This window comes from Triturus cristatus, chromosome 4_1 (assembly GCF_964204655.1).
Source record: "Triturus cristatus chromosome 4_1, aTriCri1.1, whole genome shotgun sequence".
Lineage (NCBI taxonomy): Eukaryota > Metazoa > Chordata > Amphibia > Caudata > Salamandridae > Triturus > Triturus cristatus.
In genome coordinates this window covers 1,028,498,567-1,028,514,488 of record NC_140585.1, presented here as the reverse complement: position 1 = coordinate 1,028,514,488, position 15,922 = coordinate 1,028,498,567, and positions in this window count along the sequence as shown.

The window sequence follows — 15,922 nt, the reverse complement described above, 5'->3', positions numbered from 1 at the left end:
CCCCAATCAGGAAAACACAGTAGTTATTTGGATAAATCAACACATCGTAGAAGCTGTGCTCGTTGAAAAAGAAACTTTCAAAAATTGGGGCATAGTGGTTATGATTCCCGAGCAAAAAAAATATCCGCAAATTCTACTTGACTTATCGAGCTCGGTCAAAGATATAATGAAAGTAAGCTAACCTCGAAGCATATTGAAAGGAACATCGAATAAACAACCGGATCAGAACTATAAAAATTTAAGTATCATGGTAAGCACCAAGGAGGAAGCAACCCCATATAGAATAATAAAAAAGCAGAAGCACCCCAAAAAAAACAATGGAGGGACAATTTTATGGGGAATCACAGTGGCACACAGAGTTCCACTCACCGTACCTGATGCAAAAGGGTATTCCGTGGACCTTTTGGGAGATCCTCGATTAAAGGTCAGAACAAATTTGTTAATAGAGGATAACACTGGCAACCCAGGCCAAACGCAAAGAATATACCAAAGTTTTAAACTTGTTTCCTGGAATGTGGCGGATTACAAAAAACCCATAGACAAGCAACAGCTACAAATAAATTGTTAGAAGGTGACATCCTATGCCTAAAAGAAACCTGGGCAATTGAACCAGTACACTTGGAAGGGTATGCAGGTTACCACCAATCTGCTACCAAACATAACCACTATGGAAGACCATCAGGCGGGATAACGACTTATGTCAAACACGCAAAACAACTAACTGTCAGGCACTTAAACATCAACTCAAACATGCTACAAGTATTGCTAATGGAAGGAAAAAGCGACATTGAAAACATTGCTTCGTTGATTGTAATTAATGTATATTTAAATACACCAGCTCAATGGAAATTAAAAGGGATGTATGACGTTACAACGCATGCTAGTACAACGCCTACCATTACAACGCATTTTTTACAACGCAAACACTACTACAACGCTTTACTTTACAACGAATACTTTTACAACGCTAAACCTATTAAAATACTTAAAAGTGCTGTTACAACGAAAACCATTACAACGCATACCATTACAACGCGAAAAAAATATTTTTTTACTAAAAAGTACAATAAAATCTGGCACGGGATGCAGGGAAATTAGGGGTTTTAGGGTGGGGGAGTGTATTAAAATGTGGAGATAAACTGTACGTAAATCTACTCAAATGCATTACCAAATTAATACTCGAGTATTAAAATTAATACTCGAGTATTAAAATTAATACTCCAATTCCCCCCAAAAATTCCGTTTTCACACATTTCAAAGTTTTACACAAAGAACGAAAAATTTAACAACAGTTCATACACATTTTTATCATGAATATAACGGAAAATAAGTAAACAGAGTAAAACAGAAGACACATACACATAGGCGCCATTTTATCCATCTCACTTGTAAAACTTGTCCTACAACACTTTCTATGAAAACAATAGCAAAAGACATGTTCCAAAATGGATGCCAAAACGGAGCAAATGAATGAAAACAATACATTTTTAAAGGCTTTTTTAAATTATCATTTTCCACAGTAAAATAAAGTATAATAAAAAACACAACGAACGCAGTTTTTAAAAAAATTAATAGTGACACTGACAAAAAATTATAAATACCAGGAAGACACCATTTTGCAATCAGTTGATTATCAACTACCAGAGAGACCAGACGTCAAAACCTGACCCTCTGACACCTCCACTGCGACCTCCACTGAGAGAGCACTGAATTCGTTTGGAAAAGCATTGTTAGTTTGCAACTACTAGTAAGTCACTAATATATTTTAACACCTTGCTTTAGCGTAAATTATGTTTTCTTTCCATACAAAATATGTTTTTAAAATGTTTATATTAACTTATAAAATGTACTGTTTCTAATTTTTTATCACTAAAAATATATACCAACTTAAAACAACTACTTTCTTTTCCAAAAACAGAAACTTGTTATTTTTCCAAAATCAAGAATTCGTGTACCTAATTTTCCATCACCTCAACGTAATCGACTCACCTTTAATATTGAGAAGGTAAATGTTTTTTAATTGTAATTCTATTATTTTAAAAATATATTTTTAGCATTAGCAAAAGTGTTGTATGGTAAAGGGGATTATATTAATTTTTTACACATTCACACTGCATCGTAAACGAAATTATGCGATGGTGCAGGGGTAACAATTACTAATATGACTGCAGTTAGGTACTGCATTTGAAAAAGCGTTTCATGTTACTGGGGTAACTATTACTATTGTAAGTCCCAGAATGTTCAGCAGTAGAGTAATTGAGTGATGGTGTAGGGGTATCCATTATTACTCTTATTTAATAATGCATTGAAAGTGTATTCTGTTTTGCTTTACCAATTGTTACTCATACTCATTTGTCATGCAGCACCATGAAAAGTATGTTATGTGATGTAGAGTGAAATAAAATATCAGATTTACAATCATTTTTTTTTTTGTTTTAACCAACGTTGGCAAAGTAACATTAATTTTTAATTTTTTTTTTCATTTCCACAGTAAATCGGTTGCAACTTTGTGCATTAAATCAATAAAAAAAATAACTTAATCCTGCAGCCAGCAGTACCAAAAAGCCACGAAAACAATCAGCAACAGAAAAAGGTATTTTAAATTTTCAGTGTTATAAATTCCACAATGGAATAGTCATTCCTTTTGTTATTGTTACTCCAGTAAAGTGCAGAAGTAGGGTAAGTGATGGATAGTGTAGGGGTACAATTTACTATTCTAACTCTAGGAAGGTGCAGCAGTAGGGAAAGTGTTGGATGGTGTAGGGGTACATTTTTCTATTCTAACTCCAGGAAGGTGCAGTAGTTGGGAAAGTGTTATGTACTATTAGTTATATTCAATGTCATAATTTTTCAAAGTTATTCAAAATTTGCATTTGTCAACAACGTTCAGTTATTTCATTTTCTCTTTTTTCATTTTTCCAGACAATTGTTTGTAACTTTGTTGTACGATTCAGTCCATCACATAAGTGAAAACTCCAGCCAGCAGGCCAATTCCACTTCAGAAGCCTCACCAAGGAAAGCAATTCCAAAAAACAAGGTATTCTTAAACAGCATTGTATTTAAACCATCAATATGTTAGACAAACCATTTACTTCTTATTGTTAATATAATCCCAAAATATATAAAATAAGAGTTGCAGTTGGAAGAATTTTTTTTCTAACTCCAGGAAGCTGCAGCAGTAGGGAAAGTGTTGGATGGTGTAGGGGTCCAATTTACTATTCTAACTCCAGGAAGGTGCTGCAGTAGGGAAAGTGTTGGATGGTGTAGGGGTGCAATTTACTATTCTAACTCCAGGAAGGTGCAGCAGTAGGGAAAGTGTTGGATGGTGTAGGGGTGCAATTTACTATTCTAACTCCAGGAAGGTGCAGCAGTAGGGAAAGTGTTGGATGGTGTAGGGGTGCAATTTACTATTCTTACTCCAGGAAGGTGCAGCAGCAGGGAAAGTGTTGGATGGTGTAGGGGTCCAATTTACTATTCTAACTCCAGGAAGGTGCAGCAGTAGGGAAAGTGTTGGATGGTGTAGGGGTCCAATTTTCTATTCTAACTCCAGGAAGGTGCAGCAGTAGGGAAAGTGTCATGTACTATTAGTTATATTGAATATCATATTTTCAAAAAATTATTCAAAATTTGCATTTGTCAACAACGTTCAGTTTTGTCATTTTCTCTTTTTTCATTTTTCCAGACAATTGTTTTTAACTTTGTTGTACGATTCCGTCCAACACATAAGTGACAACTCCAGCCAGCAGGCCAATTCCACTTCAGAAGCCTCAACAAGGAAAGCAATTCCAAAATAACAAGGTATTTTTATACAGCATTGTATTTAAACCATCAATTTGTTAGACAAACCATGTACTTATTCATGTTAATATAATCACAAAATATATAACATAAGGGTTTCAGTTGGAAGAAGTTTTTTTTCGAACTCCAGGAAGGTGCAGCAGTAGGGAAAGTGTTGGATGGTGTAGGGGTACAATTTACTATTCTAACTCCAGGAAGGTGCTGCAGTAGGGAAAGTGTTGGATGGTGTAGGGGTATAATTTTCTATTCTAACTCCAGGAAGGTGCAGCAGTAGGGAAAGTGTTGGATGTTGTAGGGGTATAATTTACTATTCTAACTCTTGGTAGGTGCAGCAGTAGGGAAAGTGTTGGATGGTGTAGGGGTATAATTTACTATTCTAACTCCAGGAAGGTGCAGCAGTAGGGAAAGTGTTGGATGGTGTAGGGGTACAATTTACTATTCTAACTCTTGGTAGGTGCAGCAGTAGGGAAAGTGTTGGATGGTGTAGGGGTATAATTTACTATTCTAACTCCAGGAAGGTGCAGCAGTAGGGAAAGTGTTGGATGGTGTAGGGGTACCATTTACTATTCTAACTCCAGGATGGTGTTGCAGTAGGGAAAGTGTTGGATGGTGTAGGGGTGCAATTTACTATCCTAACTCCAGGAAGGTGCTGCAGTAGGGAAAGTGTTGGATGGTGTAGGGGTCCAATTTACTATTCTAACTCCAAGAAGGTGCAGCAGTAGGGAAAGTATTGGATGGTGTAGGGGTCCAATTTACTATTCTAAATCCAGGAAGGTGCAGCAGTAGGGAAAGTGTTGGATGGTGTAGGGGTGCAATTTACTATTCTAACTCCAGGAAGGTGCTGCAGTAGGGAAAGTTTTGGATGGTGTAGGGGTCCAATTTACTATTCTAACTCCAGGAAGGTGCAGCAGTTGGGAAAGTGTTGGATGGTGTAGGGGTGCAATTTACTATTCTAACTCCAGGAAGGTGCAGCAGTAGGGAAAGTGTTGGATGGTGTAGGGGTATAATTTACTATTCTAACTCCAAGAAGGTGCAGCAGTAGGGAAAGTGTTGGATGGTGTAAGGGTAACATTTGAGGTATAGCATTTACTTTTTCATCCTAATTTGTTTTTCTTCTCTTCTCTTTTCAGATAATGTCTAGTCTTGAAGCTGCGAAGTACATTAAATCCAGGAAGGGAAAACATTTATTAAACCATGGAGGATATATATATAGTAAGGAAAGAATAAGATTTCCTAGAAATCATTGGAGGTGTGTGCAATACTACACTACCCATTGCAGTGGCAGAGCGGTTACTCTTGATAATTTAGTTGTGAAAACAACAGAACATAACCACTCTGCCTCTGCAATGGAGGTAGAAATAAGAGAAACAGTTAACGAAATGAAAGCTATTGCAAGCACCTCCAATGATTCTACAGGATCCATTTTAAGAGAGGTTGCACAGCATGTCCCCAGTCATGTTGCTAGTAACATGCCTATAATTCCTAATTTGAGAAGAATTATTCAAAGACAAAAGCAGGCAAGTAACATTCAATTATCTACACCACATTCTTTCTCTGACATTAGAATTCCACATGATCTTTCTATTTCTTTTTCTGATGAACCTTTCCTTCTGCATGATAACGAAAACCCTCAGAAACGAATTCTCATTTTTAGTACTTCACGTAACCTTGCAAAGTTAGAAAGTAGTGAAATTTGGATGATGGATGGGACGTTTAAAAGTACACCCCATCCTTTCACTCAAATTTACACTATGGTGCCGATCACGATCCGGTAAAAAATTCCCCCGTGCGACTCGTATCGGGTCTTTTTACCGTACGAATCGTACAAGTGCCGTACGAACTGGCAATCACGATTCGCATGGTAAAAAGTCCATACGAACCGCACTGGGAATCATTCCCCACACGTCCTCGGGTCGGAAAATGTGTCCGACACGTCCTCGGACGATTTACCTTACAAACGTGAAAATCCAAGTCCGACCGAGGAATCACGATCCATCCCGTGCGTCCGAGGTTACAACCGTATGGAAAAAACACCGTCCGCACCGAACTCCTACAGCAACCATGGAGACATGTGCCCGCATACGCGCCCAACACTCCCCCCAGCCCCCGTACGTCCGACACGTACCCCCCGTATATGTATACCCCCACCCGTCTAGGTACACCCCAGTACGTTCCAGTCGAACCCCCACCCCAGTACGTGTCATAGCCCCGTCTACCTACACCCCAGTACGTTCCAGTTGTACCCCCACCCCAGTACGTGTCGTACCCCCGTGTACCTACACCCCAGTACGTTCGAGCCACACCCCCACCCCAGTACGTGTCATAGCCCCGTCTACCCACACCCCAGTACGTTCCAGTCGTACCCCCATGTACCTACACCCCAGTACGTTCGAGCCACACCCCCACCCCAGTACGTGTCATAGCCCCGTCTACCCACACCCCAGTACGTTCCAGTCGTACCCCCACCCCAGTACGTGTCGCACCCCCCGTGTACCTACACCCCAGTACGTTCCAGTCGTACCCCCACCCCAGTACGTGTCGTACCACCGTCAATGTACACCCCCCCACCCCTGTACGTGTCGTACCACCGTCTATGTACACCCCAGTACGTTCCAGTCGTACCCCCACCCCAGTACGTGTCGTACCACCGTCAATGTACACCCCCCCACCCCTGTACGTGTCGTACCACCGTCAATGTACACCCCCCCACCCCTGTACGTGTCGTACCACCGTCTATGTACACCCCAGTACGTTCCAGTCGTACCCCCACCCCAGTACGTGTCGTACCACCGTCAATGTACACCCCCCTACCCCTGTACGTGTCGTACCACCGTCAATGTACACCCCCCCACCCCTGTACGTGTCATACCACCGTCTATGTACACCCCAGTACGTTCCAGTCGTACCCCCACCCCAGTACGTGTCGTACCACCGTCAATGTACACCCCCCCACCCCAGTACGTGTCGTACCACCGTCCATGTACACCCCCCACCCCAGTACGTGTCCTACCCCCCGTGTACCTACACCCCAGTACGTTCCAGTCGTACCCCCACCCCAGTACGTGTCGTACCCCCCGTGTACCTACACCCCAGTACGTTCGAGCCACACCCCCACCCCAGTACGTGTCATACCCCCCGTGTACCTACACCCCAGTACGTTCCAGTCATACCCCCACCCCAGTACGTGTCGTACCACCATCAATGTACACCCCCCCACCCCTGTACGTGTCGTACCACCGTCAATGTACACCCCCCCACCCCTGTACGTGTCGTACCACCGTCTATGTACACCCCAGTACGTTCCAGTCGTACCCCCACCCCAGTACGTGTCGTACCACCGTCAATGTACACCCCCCCACCCCAGTACGTGTCTTACCACCGTCCATGTACACCCCCCGGGGAACAACCTTTACAACGCAACTTTTACAACGCACTACCTTTACAACGCATTTTTTACAACGCACAATCCATTACAACGCATGACATTACAACGCAGGACACTACAACGCATTTCTAAATACTACCTTTACAACGCATTCCATTACAACGCATACTACCATTACAACGCATACCATTACAACGCATAATATAGTAATATACTATCCAACACTTACCCTACTGTTGCACCCCCTGGAGTTAGAATAGTAATTTTTACCCCTATACTATCCAACACTTACCCTACTGTTGCACCCCCTGGAGTTATAATAGTAATTTTTACCCCTATACTATCCAACACTTACCCTACTGTTGCACCCCCTGGAGTTAGAATAGTAATTTTTACCCCTATACTATCCAACACTTACCCTACTGTTGCACCCCCTGGAGTTAGAATAGTAATTTTTACCCCTATACTATCCAACACTTACCCTACTGTTGCACCCCCTGGAGTTAGAATAGTAATTTTTACCCCTATACTATCCAACACTTTCCCTACTGTTGCACTCCCTGGAGTTAGAAAAGTAATTTTTACCCCTATACTATCCAACACTTTCCCTACTGTTGCACCCCCTGGAGTTAGAATAGTAATTTTTACCCCTATACTATCCAACACTTACCCTACTGTTGCACCCCCTGGAGTTAGAATAGTAATTTTTACCCCTATACTATCCAACACTTACCCTACTGTTGCACCCCCTGGAGTTAGAATAGTAATTTTTACCCCTATACTATCCAACACTTACCCTACTGTTGCACCCCCTGGAGTTAGAATAGTAATTTTTACCCCTATACTATCCAACACTTACCCTACTGTTGCACCCCCTGGAGTTAGAATAGTAATTTTTACCCCTATACTATCTAATACTTACCTTAAATGCAATTTAATATTATGCGTTGTAATGGTATGCGTTGTAAAGGTAGTATGCGTTGTAATGGATATGCGTTGTAAAGGTAGTTTTTAAAAATGCGTTGTAGTGTACTGCGTTGTAATGTCATGCGTTGTAATGGATTGTGCGTTGTAAAAAATGCGTTGTAAAGGTATGCGTTGTAATAGTATGCGTTGTAACGTCATACATCCCACCCCCCACCCCTGTACGTGTCATACCCCCCGTGTACCTACACCCCAGTACGTTCCAGTCGTACCCCCACCCCAGTACGTGTCGTACCCCCCGTGTACCTACACCCCAGTACGTTCGAGCCACACCCCCACCCCAGTACGTGTCATACCCCCCGTGTACCTACACCCCAGTACGTTCCAGTCGTACCCCCACCCCAGTACGTGTCGTACCACCGTCAATGTACACCCCCCCACCCCTGTACGTGTCGTACCACCGTCAATGTACACCCCCCCACCCCTGTACGTGTCGAACCACCGTCTATGTACACCCCAGTACGTTCCAGTCGTACCCCCACCCCAGTACGTGTCGTACCACCGTCAATGTTCACCCCCCCACCCCTGTACGTGTCGTACCACCGTCAATGTACACCCCCCCACCCCTGTACGTGTCGTACCACCGTCTATGTACACCCCAGTACGTTCCAGTCGTACCTCCACCCCAGTACGTGTCGTACCACCGTCAATGTACACCCCCCCACCCCTGTACGTGTCGTACCACCGTCAATGTACACCCCCCCACCCCTGTACGTGTCGTACCACCGTCTATGTACACCCCAGTACGTTCCAGTCGTACCCCCACCCCAGTATGTGTCGTACCACCGTCAATGTCTACCCCCCCACCCCTGTACGTGTCGTACCACCGTCAATGTACACCCCCCCACCCCTGTACGTGTCGTACCACCGTCTATGTACACCCCAGTACGTTCGAGCCCCACCCCCACCCCAGTACGTGTCATACCCCCCGTGTACCTACACCCCAGTACGTTCCTGGCGCACCCCCAACACAACCTCCTAAGTACGGAGCGCACCCCATGCCCCAACATCACAACCGCATGTACGAGTCGTACAAAGCCACACACAAGGACATAATCGTACAACCAAATGGCCCATGTACACACCGTACACACGCTCAAAACGCACGTACACAACAAGGACAAAACAAAACAACACAAGAATACACCATTCGAAAGACACACAGCCACTAAACATGGCCAACAACCACTAAAATAACACAATCACTGACCTGCAACTGTCAAAAACAAACAGAGGCCCAATACACCACCACTCCTTATAACACACCCACCCAAAATTCAAACACTGCCACACCCACCCATGGACCAATGAAAAGGGCCCACACACACAAACCATGAGCCTTTGCAACAGACTCACTGCTGCCAGACACCACAGAACCAGACTACAAGCTACACCACATCTTACACTTGCACACCTTCACACGACCACCCTCACAAACACCCTCTCATCACATTCACACACACACACAACCATCCACACCCCCCCCCAACATCCACACACCCCCCACACCCACACCATCCCCACCCACACCCCTCACCATGCCCACTACCAAGAATCCAAAGTTCAGTCACCGAGAGTTGGAGGTCCTTGTTGATCAAATCCTCAGAGTCGAGCCACAGATCTTTGGAACATTGGTCAGAAGCACCAGCCAGGCAGCCAAAACAGCCATGTGGCAGACCATCGTCGATGCTGTGAATGCTGTTGCGGACACCAGGAGGACCAAGCAGGATTGCCAGAGCAGGTGGTACGATCTGCGGAGGAGGGTCAGAGCCAAGAGGCAGGAGGAACACGACCAGGCCAACGCCACCGGAGGAGGGCCCTCCCGCAGAGCCATACAGTACCATCCCTGGGAGGAGAGGGTGATGGCCATACTGCCGGTGGAGGCAGTTGAAGGAGTAGAAGGACTCCGAGACCCGGGTGAGTACACAAACAACGCACCTCACATGGGGGGAACTGCAACCACAACCACAATTAATAACAGGCACGCAACCACCACAAGCCATCGCATGACTCAACCACACTCCATGAGCAGGCACATGCCACTGCTGCCACCATGCCCCATGCACCCAGCTGGACAATGTCAAGTCACAGGCCACAGAAGACAACAACACATGACACGGTAACCCGGATGGCGGGAGGCTGGGCACCAAGAATCACATAGTGCGACTCCAAAGCAGACAACAATGCCCTCTGCCCATATGGCCTAGGTCACAGCCAGACAAACACTGTGTCCCAACACAGGAATGACTTGCCAGCAAATGGCGGACGCCTTGCATCAACACATGGGGGTGAAGGCACTGTTTTGCACATGACAGCAGCTAATGAACAGCCAACATTGTGAAAGAGTGGCAGCACACACCACCACAGCAGCAGCGCACAGACACACAGCAGACAAAATGGGTGCCTGGAGATCAGAAACAAACTCACATCAACAGGCCAAGGGCCACTCAAAGATCTGCTAACAGTGTGTGCCCAGGAAGCTGGGCCAAGGTGACAGAGGGTGACACACGGAGGGAGGGAGAGGGGGACACAGAGGGAGGGAGAGGGGGACTGAGAGGGAGGGAGACGGACAGAGGGAGGAGGCTGACACACAGAGGGAGGGAGAGGGGGACAGAGAGGGAGGGAGAGGGGGACAGAGAGGGAGGGAGACACAGGAAGATGGACAGAGGGAGGAGGCTGACACACAGAGGGAGGGAGAGGGGGACAGAGAGGGAGGGAGAGGGGGACAGAGAAGGAGGGAGACACAGGGAGAGCAAATCAGTCCTTTGGTGTGTGGGAATGTCTGCTCGTCAGCAGGTGGACTGCGTGCATGTAGACAAGGGTGGCCAGTGCCAGAACCCCCCCTCTTCATCATGGCAAAACACAGGGCCATGTCACAACCTGTACACGAGCACAAGGACAGCCACCTGCATCATATAAGTGTGTGGATCCACTCCATGTGCACATGTACAGTGCTACAAGGAAGGCGCAAATGCATGGCTCGCCACACATGCACACTCCACTGCTGACTGCAGTCACACTTGACGCAGCAAGTAAGACTGTGCCACACATAGTTAAAGGGGCCAAATTGGTGCCCAAGGGACACACCCATGCACAAGTGCACTGTGAGTGGAATGCAAGACAGATCCTAATTCCAAGAGGAAATGTGCCAACTTTGTAACGGATGAAACATGGATGTTGCATGGATCAAAATTAACATTTTCTCTCTCACACACAGGTCAACGTCGTGCTGCACCCCCCAACACTGGGGGGGAACACTCACAGGACCCGGATCTGCAGGAGACCGATCCCACCGGCAGCGACCACTCTCACCACTCTGCGGACGACCCCGACCGACCTGGCCCCTCTGGTGTCCAACCACCTGCAGCACCTGCGTCAGGTACAACCGTGCCAACCACCACCCCCACTCCTGCCACATCCCAGGAGACACCCAGGATCCCTGCCCCAACACCACAATGCAGCCAGGCTCGCCAGGAGGGACACGGTGTCCCGGGCACCCAGGAGGAGGCAGGCGACAACGCCAATGCCACCCCTCAGGGGTCCCGGAGACCCGATGTTCCCACAAGTGCAGGCCAGACGCAAGTGGGCAGGGGTGGTGGGAGTGGAGGACGGCGGAGGCGCGAGCCTGACCAGTTGGCTGGGGATCCGGTATTTTCCCATGTCCGTAACATCCTGGACTCATACCGGCAGGACACCACGGGCATGGCCCAGGTTGTGTCCGTCCTCGAGGGGATCAAGGTCCAGCAGGCCCAGCAACATGCGGAGCTAATAGCCTGTCTACAGGTACACCAACGGAGGATGGAGGACAGACAGGCTGAGCAAGTGACGGCGTCCCAGGGGATTCACGCTGAACTCCGTCGGATGGCCGACACCATGGCCGACCCTCCCTGTGCCAGAAGGCGGAGAACATCACCACCCACAGGGAGGGATCATGAGGAGGAGGAGGAAACATCCGACGGAGCATCCCAGACGTCGTCACGGCCTGCTGCTGAGGTTCCCCGCAGGAAGCCGGGTCGTCCACGGAAAGGACCGTGAGGGTGGCTGCTACATCACCATCTCCCAGGACACCTGGCCTGGCACCTGGCCCACTGGAGCAACAGCATCACAGCATCAAGAGACATTCTCTGCCACATGGCCCTGCTGGTCACTGGCTGACCAATGTTGACAAAGACTGTGGCATGGACTCTGAGGATTTCCAATGGCAAGGACACCAACTCCCCTACTGAACTTTGGATTCCCTAATCCCGGAAAGCCCCTCACTTTGTCCCCCCCCCCCCCAATAATAAATCACACTATTAAGAGTAGATGCCTGCTGGTAGCATTATTACCTAACATGTGTCTTGTACAGTCTAAACATGCCTGAGTCATCTGTTCACTTCAACCATCCACACCCTGGGGCCTGAGTCTGGCACAGGACACACGGGTCACAGTGTATTAGGCAAGACAGACATGGAGCACCATACACACCCGTGATGGTCAGAACCAGCTGAGGGGGTGGCCGAACAACCGTGCTGACAGACACATTGAGTACAGCAACAGTCATGCGCAGAGGTCAGGGATCCTGGCCCGTGTCCTGGGGGGCACCCAGGTATGTGTAGACAGGTGGCAGAACCATGTCCTGCAAGCTTGAGTCCGGTGGATGCAGAGAATGGGGTCATGGACAACGTTGGATGCATGGGGATGGCACATGTCACAATACCCACACAGTCATGGACATCATGCCCAATACACAGTCTCAGCACACACACACAGCTTGCATCTTGCCGCTCGACACATTGACACATAGCCACAATCAGGGAATACCATGCCAGACATGCAGGATGCACCGTGCCAACACACCAGCATTGACTGAGAAGAGGCACCTTGGAGGCATAGGGACACCTTTATTAGTCATGTTTTTGGGATTGCAGAGGCAACTTGAAGTACACATGAACACATCATGTGGAGTAACATGTGGCTCCAACACTGGCACCCCCCTTCTGCAGCACAAATGCGTGATAGCCATGGAACTGGCACACAAGCGTCGGCTAACAGCTAAACACCCACAGCTGCTCACGGAGAGCCTGCCATACACCATACATCCGCTGATGTGGAAGTCCCACGCCATGTCAAGACAATGTTAACCGTATGTGTCCGAGGGCAGTGTCACACACATTGATGCCATCATCACAATCCACTATCCCATCACTGATGACTGACAACCAGGCAGCCCATCTATTCAGGTGTACCCAGCTGCATGTCGTGTCCCATGGGGATGCCACATGTCTGCAGAGGAACCAAACCCCGACCGGGGCAGTGTGCACACATCGTGAACAACTGCCACACCCAATATACCCCAGATGCATCCCTTACCCCATGGAGACTTCCAAACGTGTCCGTGCCTGTAACGCTGAGTCAGCCCACGAAGTCATGTCCATGAGGAATAGCAGTGCCACAACAATGCAACCAGCAAACGGCATGCGCAGGTACCTGGGGAAGAGAGACACACAAGAAGTCAGCCACAAAAAGCACAGCCACTTGCATGTGCAGTTACTCGACACATGTATGGATGACAACATGCTAGGTCACAATCATGACTGGGGAAATACTACCATCACTGCCACCATCACTCCAGTGACACACCCACACACACCTCTGACCCACGTGCCATACATGCAGGTGGAGACACACATCACAACGCATGCCACACGGGGACCAATGCGTGCACACTCAGACCCTGGTACTCACCACTAAGCAAAGAAGTCGCGTATGAGCCGAGTCCGGATGTCCTCTTGCGGCTCCACATCCTCCACATCACTAGCCCCATTGCCAAGCCCTTCGTCCTCCACGGGTGGATGGTCCTCGTCATGTTGATTCAGGATGAGTGGCACAGCTCTTTCAACTGCCATGTTGTGCAGCATGCAGCAGACCATGAAGATCTTGCAGACCTTCGCCGGGGCATAAGGGAGTGCACCTCCGGTCTTGTGGAGGCACCGGAATCGGCTCTTCAGCATGCCAAACGTCCTCTCTATCACTCGCCTTGTCCGGCCATGGGCGGTGTTATAGCGGAGCTGGGCCGGCGTGATGGGGTTGCGGAGAGGTGTCAGCAGCCAAGGCATGTTGGGATAGCCAGCGTCCCCTACATGGGAAGCACATGGACATCGTTAGAACTGGTGTAGCGGTCGTGCTGGTCGGCTATACAGAATTCAGGACAGACAGACTGTACCCACCAACAACACATGCCCGTTCGTTGCGCAGCTGCATCATCATATCAGGCATCCCGCTACGCCTCATGATGTAGGCATCATGTGCTGATCCTGGGAAATGAGCACAGACATGTGAAATCACCATATTGGACAGACACACCACAAGGGCATTGATGGAGTGGTAGTGCTTCCGATTGCGGTACGCCACCTCCCGTGCGTGTGGTGGTACCAAACCTACATGTGTCCCATCTATGGACCCAATGACATGGGGCATCCCTCCCAGGGCATAGAATCCACGCTTGACCTCAGTCATCTGTTCAGGGGTTGGGAACTTGATGAAGTCATCCAGGTGAATCAACATGGCCTCCAAGAAATCATGCAGCACACCGCTGAACATGCTCTGGGACATGCCACCAACATGAGCTATGGTATTTTGGAAGGTACCCGTGGCCAGAAAATGTAGGGCAGCCATTACCTTCAGCTGGGGTGTCAGTGCCGTAGGATACCTGTGCTGCGGTTGCAGGTGTGGTGCCAGTCTCGCCGTCAGCTCCAGAATCAACGGTTGGGTGAAGCGGTAGAGCCGGATCCTGTCATTCTCCTGCATGGTAGCCAAGTCTGGAATTCTTCGGGCAACAGGAGGCGCTCTGCAGTAATTTGGAAGTGACAAGGAAGAGTGAGTGCACTACGAGAACAACTCATGTCTACTGAGCACATGTAAATCTGACAATACACACATGCCACATAGGGAGTCAGGCATGTGCTACATGCCCAGGACACATATGGATGCAAGGTGACACTCCTTCCAAGACCCAGCTACACACGGTGATTGAGTACCTCCCCATGCCACGCCATGGAAATAGCTGTGTCCCAGTGCAAGTGCACTGCCCGACGCAAGACAGGAGTGACATACACCCACACATCAGCAGAAGTGTGATGCCGATTGCAGAGACTGGTAGCGGAACACTGGAGCCACAGGTCACATGACATTACACTAGTCCAGCCCACACACCTTGCCATGAAGGTGCACATGTCATGACTCACCACACATTCCTTGTGAGTTTGCTGACATGGCCTTGTCACGCTACTCCGTGTCCCATGCATACATGTGCACCTCACATCCGATAACACATGTGGCATGGTGTTGGGAACAGTGTGCAATGACAATCTACACACAGCCACATGTTGGTTGCTGCAACGGCTGCAGCTTTTGAGGGTGCTACAACATCAACCTGATGTAAATCCCGGACACATATATGACATAGTCACATTGTGCACTGTGGGTAGTGACAAGTCATGGGTCATGACCCCTGTACCGGGCATCATGGGACACTTCCGTGTGTTGGTGTCCGTGCCATGCCAGTGACGCTCACCCCAAGTGCGCAGTCCCACATGCACACATGTCAAAGGAGTCAAGGGCATGCCTGGCACACATTGCACCCTCACACAGTACACATGTACACATCTCATCATACATCTGGTGCCTTCTCCACTCAGGAGGCATGTTCCACATCACAGCCTGTGACACCTGTGCCCCACACATGTAGTAATGCACAGACGATGCCTTGATGTC